The sequence below is a fragment of the Kogia breviceps genome, chromosome 1 (assembly GCF_026419965.1).
Source record: "Kogia breviceps isolate mKogBre1 chromosome 1, mKogBre1 haplotype 1, whole genome shotgun sequence".
Taxonomy (NCBI): Eukaryota; Metazoa; Chordata; class Mammalia; order Artiodactyla; family Physeteridae; genus Kogia; species Kogia breviceps.
Window position 1 is genome coordinate 82,521,974 of NC_081310.1, and position 8,322 is coordinate 82,530,295.

The window sequence follows — 8,322 nt, forward strand, 5'->3', positions numbered from 1 at the left end:
CCACAGCATGGTATCACCTGTTGCCAATTGCTGTTGCTAAAGAATAAAGACCTGGCTTCTGCCAAAATGGTAGGGTATGTTTGTGATAGCAGAACTAGGTCTGTTACTTGGCAGCATTTCTCCCTGTTACGTGGCAGCTTTTCTCTGAGGCTAAAGTTGCTTCTGTCTTCTCTCCAAAATATTAAGGGGTGGCTAAGGTCTGGAATTTGTCTCTGATATTATCCCCTGCTTGTCCTAATCTCCAGTCCTAACCACTGTCCATGTTCCCTGGAGCAGTGAACAATGATGGGTTGTAGCAGGTAGCCAGTTGAAAAGGTCTCGTGTGTGTGAGAAGGGGGTAGCTGGCTGGGTGAGGTCCCAATCAGCTTGTGCTGTCATGGAAGGAAGAAAGACCTTCCACTCCCTGCTCTGGGAAGCTAGAAGATACCTCACGGTCATTTAATGAGTGGGGATTGCCCTTATCTTTTTATTCTTGCATCACCTTCAGCAGAGGGGTGCTTTAGTATTTACACAGTTACAGGGCACTAGATACAATACCTCCTACGTTGATCTTAGGCACCTATGACATCTCTTAGATGTCCACTGGATTACCTCTGTCAGGCATGTTTAGGACTCTGGAAACAGTTACCCCTTTAAAATTGGACTCTGTTGAGTAACTTTGACGTTGTACTTTAAAGTTTTCAGAAGTGCACTAAGTACAAAATAAGTTTGCCTATATGTTAACTGAAAATACTAAGGAATAACTACTCACTGTATACAGTAAGTCCCCTACATACAAACCTTCAAGTTGCGAACTTTCAAAGATGTGAATGTGCGTGCCAGCCCCTCTATGCCAGCTGTTGTACTGTACTACTGTACTTTTCAAGGTACTATACTGTAAGATTAAAAATGCTTTATTTTTTATTTATGTACATATTATTTGTGTGAAAAGTATTATAAACCTATCACAGTACAGTACTATATAGCTGATTGTGTTAGTTGGGTACCTAGGTTAACTTTGTTGGACTTACGAGCAAACTGGACTTATGAACGTGCTCTTGGAACAGAAGTCGTTCAATATGTAGGGGACTATTACTTCAGACTGTATTAAATGTAGGTAGTTGAAAGAAAAGGAAAAGATTGGAGCTTCTAGTATGTGCCAGCTACCTTATATGCATAGTTTTTTTTTTTTTTTTTGGTAGTATGCGGGCCTCTCACTGTTGTGGCCTCTCCCGTTGCGGAGCACAGGCTCTGGACGCGCAGGCCCAGCGGCCATGGCTCACGGGCCCAGCCGCTCTGCGGCATGTGGGATCTTCCTGGAGCGGGGCACGAACCCGTGTCCCCTGCATCGGCAGGCGGACTCTCAACCACTGCGCCACCAGGGAAGCCCCATAGTTTTTTACATAGTCAAAAAGATCTAGATTCAGGGACTTCCCTGGTGGCACAGTGGTTAGGAATCCGCCTGCCAATGCAGGGGACACGGATTCAAGTCCTGGTCTGGGAAGATCCCACATGCCGCAGAGCAACTAAGCCCGTGTGCCACAACTACTGAGCCTGCGCTCTAGAGCCCACGAGCCACAGCTACTGAAGCCTGCTGCACCTAGAGCCCAAGCTCCGCAACGAGAGGCCACGCAATGAGAAGCCTGCGCACCACAACGAAACAGTAGCCCCTGCTTGCCGCAACTGGAGAAAGACCTCGCACAGCAACGAAGATCCAACGCAGCCAAAAATAAAAATAAATAAATAATTTCTTTTTTTTTTAAAGTCCTCACTACCAGTGCAGGGGGCCTGGGTTCGATCCCTGATCAGGGAACTTGATCCTGCATGCCGCAACTAAAGATCCCACATGCCACAATGAAGATCCTGCACACAGCAATGAAGATCCCACGTGCCGCAACTAAGACCCAGCACAGCCAAATGCATAAATAAATAAATATTTTAAATATATATATATATAACATGAAGTTTACCATTTTAACCATTTTTAAATGTACAATTGAGTGTTATGTAACTATTACCACTATTTCCAAAACTCTTTCATCACCTGAAATAAACTAATCATTAAGCAATAATTTCCCACCCTCCACCCCCTGCCTCCCCATAGCTCCTGGAATTTGTCTATTTTAGATACTTCATATAAGTGGGATCATATAATATTTTCCCTTCTGTGTCTGGCTTATTTCACTTAGCATATTTTCAAGGTTTATCTATGTTGTACCATGTATCAGAAATTCATTCCTTTTTATGGAGGAAAAATATTCCACTGTGTATATATATATGTATACATGTGTGTATATATATGTATATATATATGTGTGTATATATATATATATATATATATGCCACATTTTGTTTATTCATCCGTCATTAAACACTTGGGTTGCTTCCACCTTTTCACTAATGTGAATAATGCTGCTATGAACATGGATGTACAAGTATCTCTTTGAGACCCTACTTTTAGTTCTTAGGGTATATACCCAGAAGGAGAATTGCTGGATTATGGAGTAATTCTGTTTTTTGAGAAACCACCATGCATTTTCCCATAGTGGCTGCACCATCTTACATTCCCACTAACAGTGTGCAGGGTTCCAATTTCTCCATATCCTTGTAAACCCTTGTTGTTTTCTGGGTTTTTTTAATAGTAACCAACCTAATGGATGTGAGGTGGTATCTCCTCGTGGTTTAGATTTTAATTTCCCTAATGACTAATGATGTTGAGCATCTTTTCATGTGCTTTTTGGCCACCTGTATATCTTCCTTGGAGAAATGTGTAGTTAAGTCCTTTGCCCCCCCCACTTTTTTTTTTCTTGGTACGCGGGCCTCTCACTGTTGTGGCCTCTCCCGTTGCGGAGCACAGGCTCTGGACGCGCAGGCTCAGCGGCCATGGCTCACGGGACTAGCCGCTCCACGGCATGTGGGATCTTCCTGGACCAGGGCAGGAACCTGCGTCCCCTGCATCGGCAGGCGGACTCTCAACCACTGAGCCACCAGGGAAGCACTGCCCATTTTTTAATTGGGTTATTTGCTTTTTGTTGAGTTATAGGAGTTCTCTATTAATCCCTTATTATATATATGACTTGCAAATATTTTCTCCCATTCTGAGGATTACCTTATCTCTCTCGATGGTGTCCTTTGATGCACAGAAGTTTTTAATTTTGAAGTCCAATTTATCTATTTTTTCTTTTGTTGCTGTGTTTTTGGTGTTATATCCAAGAAATCATTGCCAAATTCAATGTCAGGAAGATTTTCCCGTTTCCTTCTAAGACTTTTTATAGTTTTCGCTCTTAAGTTTAGGTCTTTGAACCACTTTGGGTTAATTTTTGTATATGGAATGAGGAAGGGGTCTCATTCTTTTGCATGTGGATGTCCAGTTTTCCCTCCACCATCTGATGAAAGACTGTCCTTTTTCTATTGCATGGTCTTGACACCCTTTAAAAAATTCAACTGTCCATGGACTTCCTTGGTGGCGCATTGGTTAAGAATGCCTGCCAATGCAGGGGACACGGGTTCAAGCCCTGGTCCGGGAAGATCCCACATGCCACGGAGCAACTAAGCCCATGAGCCACAACTACTGAGCCTGCGATCTAGAGCCCGCATGCCACAAGTACTGAGCCCGCGTGCCACAACTACTGAAGCCCACACGCCTAGAGCCCGTGCTCTGCAACGAGAAGCCACTGCAATGAGAAACCTGTGCACCGCAGCAAAGAGTAGCCCCCACTCGCCACAACTAGAGAAAGCCCACATGCAGCAACAAGGACCCAATGCAGCCAACAAAACAACACAACAACTGACAGTATGTGTGAGGTTTACTTCTGGGCTGTCTAATCTATTCTGTTGATCTATATGTCCATCCTTATGCCAGTGTCACACTAAATATGTTTTGTTTTCTGTTGTTTTTTAAAATCTATTTATTTATTTAATTTTGGCTGTGCTGGGTCTTCATTGCTGCACGTGGGCTTTCTCTAGTTGTGGTGAGCGGGGGCTACTCTTCGTTGCGGTGCACGGGCTTCTCATTGCAGTGGCTTCTCTTGTTGCAGAGCACGGGCTCTAGGCACGCAGGCTTAGTAGTTGTGGCGCACGGGCTTAGTTGCTCTGTGGCATGTGGGATCTTCCCGGACCAGGTCTCGAATCTGTGTCCCCTGCATTGGTAGGCGGATTCTTAATCACTGCGCCACCAGGGAAGTCCCTAAATATGTTTTATAAGTTACATTTAATCCTCACAATATTCTTTTAAAGTAGAGACTTATTCTCATTTTATAATTGGGGAAACAACCTCAGAAAAATTTATTACCTGAAGGAATCACAGAATCACATCTAGTAACTGAGAGACTAAGATTTAAACCCGTCTAATTCCAAATATTGTAAATAAAATCAGTTCCTAAAAAAAAAAAAAAAAAGAAAATCCCTATGGGGAATAGAATCCAGGTAGTTAAAAGCACTGAAACTAAATTTACAACTCTGCAGAGTTGGAACTCATTAACCCATCCAACAGACTTTTTGAAGTGACTACTTATGTGAGACATTGGTTTTAGATGCTGTAGATACAATGAGGAAACTGAGGCATGAATTAGTTGAGCAAGAAGTACCCTCAGTTTGCTACTCAAAGCCAGGATTTATTCATTGTTTCATGCTGCACCATCAGGGAAGGTAGATTTTGGTACATACTTCTCAAGCTTATTAAAAACCAGACTAAATACAAAAATCTGGTGCTCCCTGGGAAACCCTAGAGAATAACTGCATTTCCCAGTGAACCTACTATCTAAGAACACATCTTAGGGTTTTCATTTCTGTCATTTGTAATCTGGAAATAAAACTTTTTTGGGGGCCTTGCAACCATCAGTTGCTTGTGCCCTTCTGATCCCATACCTTGGTGCGTTCAGTTCCCTACCCCCTCTCGTCGATTGTTGCTGCACTTTGAGGACCCGCCGCGGCTGGCGGCAAGTGGCGCCCGAACAGGGACCGGACGAGAGGGACATCTGAATCTCGGAATACATCTTCTGCAAATCGAAATTAACAAATGGAAGGAAGCAAAGTATACTGCTTATGGCTTGGAACACAGGCTCCGGATGTACAGGCTCAGTGGCTATGGCTCACGGGCCCAGCCACCGGGGCACGAACCCGTGTCCCCTGCATCGGCAGGCGGATTCTCAACCACTGCGCCACCAGGGAAGCCCAACCTCATGACATTTTATAAGAACAACTAAGCCCATGCACCACAGCTACTGAGCCTGTGCTCTAGAGCTCGCAGACCACAACTACTGAGCTCATGTGCCACAACTACTGAAGCTCACATGCCTAGAGCCCATGCTCCGCAACAAGAGAAGCCACCACAATGAGAAGCCTGTGTGCCACAATGAAGAGTAGCCCTGCCTCGCTGCAACTAGAGGAAGCTGTGCACAGCAATGAAGAATCAAAGCAACCAAAAATAAATAAATTTATATTTTTTTAAAAAAAAAAACAACAACTTTTTTTTGAATTTTCCATGTATAAAATTGTATCAATTTGGGGGCATGCTTTTTCCAAACTATACTTCACCCACACACAATGCTTTTCAGAAACACTGGTTAAAAGGGTATTTAAAGTAGGTTTGAAGCCTCATTTTGAAGAAAGGGAAAAATACCAGCTTATTGGTAGAATGAGAAAAACATTGAGCCCTTACTATGCCTGGCACTATCCTAGGTCCTGGAGTCCTGGAGATACAATGTAACACAACTCCTGTCTGTAAGGAATTTCCATTCTTTTTTTTTTTTTTTTTTGCAATCACCTTAGTATTGTTTCAGTCAAGACCATCAATGAATGCTAAAATTAGAAGGTGAAAATTTGATGAGAAACATGACATTTATGTAGTTGCCAAGCATCTCCCCCCTTTTTTTTTTTTCTTTTTTTTTGGCCGCATCTTGTAGCATGCAGGATCTCAGTCACTGGTCTCAGTTCCTGGACCAGGGATCGAAACTGCGCCCCATGCAGTGGAAGCATGGAGTCTTAACCATGGACTGCCAGGGAATTCCCAGGAATTTCCATTCTTTAGGACACCAGACTTCAGCAGGTTCTGAGGCCTGTAAGATCCACTGCTAAAAAAGATCTGTTCTTTTTTTTTTTTGGTGGTACGCGGGTCTCTCACTGCTGTGGCCTCTCCCGTTGCGGAGCACAGGCTCCGGACGCACAGGCCCAGCGGCCATAGCTCACGGGCCCAGCCGCCCCGCAGCATGTGGGATCTTCCCGGACCGGGGCACGAACCCGTGTCCCCCGCATCCACAGGCGGACTCTCAACCACTGCGCCACCAGGGAAGCCCAAGATCTGTTCTTTAATTCAGCAAATATTTAATTGTGCCAGGTGGTATTGTAGGCATTTAAGATATATCAATGAACAATGATTCCTGCTTTTATGGAGTTGATATTCTAGCAGAGGGAGTCAGATGATACGCAATAAATATAATAAGAAAATTACCTAGTACTAGTAGCATAAGTGGTTGTAAGTACTATGGAAAAAGGAAAAAGGAAAAAAAAATTGGGATAGTTAACTGTGCCAAGCAGACTTCAGAATTAAGTAGGGTGGCTGGGGAAGACTTCTCTGAGCTTAATTTTGAATAAAAATCTGAAGGAGTGAGGAAGCAAACCATGCACATATCTGGATGAAGAGCAATTCAGGCTGAAAGCAACAAGTGCAAAGGCCTTGAGGTGAAATTATGCTTGGCATGTTCAAGGAACAACAAGGGGTAACATCCTGGAGGTGAATGAGTGAAGGAAAGAGTAGTAGGTGAGATCACAGAGATAATGGAGTGGGGCAGATCTTGTAGGGCATTTTGCTCTGAGCGCTATGTAAAGCCAGTGGAAAGTTTTCAGCAGGGAAGTGATATAACCTTTCTGATGTGTTAACATGATCATGATGGCTACTGTGATGAAACTAGACTAAGTGAGGACAAGGTTGAAGCAAAAGAAAGCAGTAAGACTATTAAAATAATCCAAGCATAAAGGTGATAGCAGTGTAGGGTGGTGAGAAGCAGATGGTTTCTGTATATATTCTGAAAGTAGGGCCAATGGAACTTGCTGATTGGCTGGAGAAAAACGGGTTGAGGATGACTGAGATTATTGGCCTGCATAACTGTCAACTTAAGGAAAAATGCACAACATGAGCGCTGAGTTTAGTTTTATACAGGGTCTTACTGAGGGAGACACATGTTCAAGAAACACTTGAAATGTGTTCCACCAGACTACAAAATGGGGGAGGCTTATAAAGGAAAAAACCACAAGGTTAGAGTTAGTTACGTGAGTTCTTTATCAAGAATTATAATTGGAGCTGGCAAGAAGTAAGGGTGCTTGTTTTGGGGGGGTTTTTTTTTGGCTGCACCACACGGCTTACACAATCTTACTTCTGAACCCAGGCCCTGGCAGTGAAAGCGCCAAGTCATTATCACTGGACCAGATCCTCAATGGCCTCCCAACTCCATTTTTGTATACCTGAACTGTGGTTACTCCATTATAATTTCAATTTGTCATCAACTGTAAGAATATGGTTGCCACTAGCTGAGATGAGGAAGACTGTGTTGGGAGCTGGTTTTTGGGGATGGTGGTGGTTAGAATCAGGAGCTTAGTTTTCATCAGGTAAGTTTAGGATGTCTACTATACATTTATGTAGGCAACTGGATATACTATTATATGTCAAGTAGCTTTATTGAACTCTGTGAGAAGCACTGTCACTCTTGTGGTCTTCACAGCAACCCTATGAGGCGGATTTGTTTTTTACAAGTGAGGAAAAAGAAGGCTTAAGTAACTTGCCTAATGTCGCAGCTAAAGTGGGAGAGCTGGAATACAAATACAGACACTGGCTTTAAAACTCGTGCTCTTGCTTAATCATTAAGTAATAATGAATCTCAGTGGATGCCTGACACATAGTAATAGACACTCGATAATTATTTGTTGCGTGAATGAATGGAAGAAAAAAAACAGTAAAGGGGAGGGATGGGCTACTATCTTCAGAGTCCTCCTATACTCGTTTTCTTTCTGGGTGATCTCTGGCACCACTGCGAAGTTAGAGAAAAAGGCTAAGGAGGGAGCGGGGGGCGGCTAATGCTAGTGATCACGACTCTCGCAGGGTTTACTTTCTACCACAAAGTCCAGGTTTAGCCCAAACGCAGAAGCCCCGTTTTTAGTTCTAGCATGACCTTAGCGCACTTATTCTCCACACTAGGAATACTACAAGCAGCCCAATTTTTGCTTCAGGGAACATTAACTTTGCAATAACCTAGTTTACAGATTTACCTGGAGAAACCGAAAGAAGCAAGGAACTCACAAGCGGAAATCTTCAGAGCGCCGCCACGCAGGCGCTCCGCCGCCGGGAAAGTA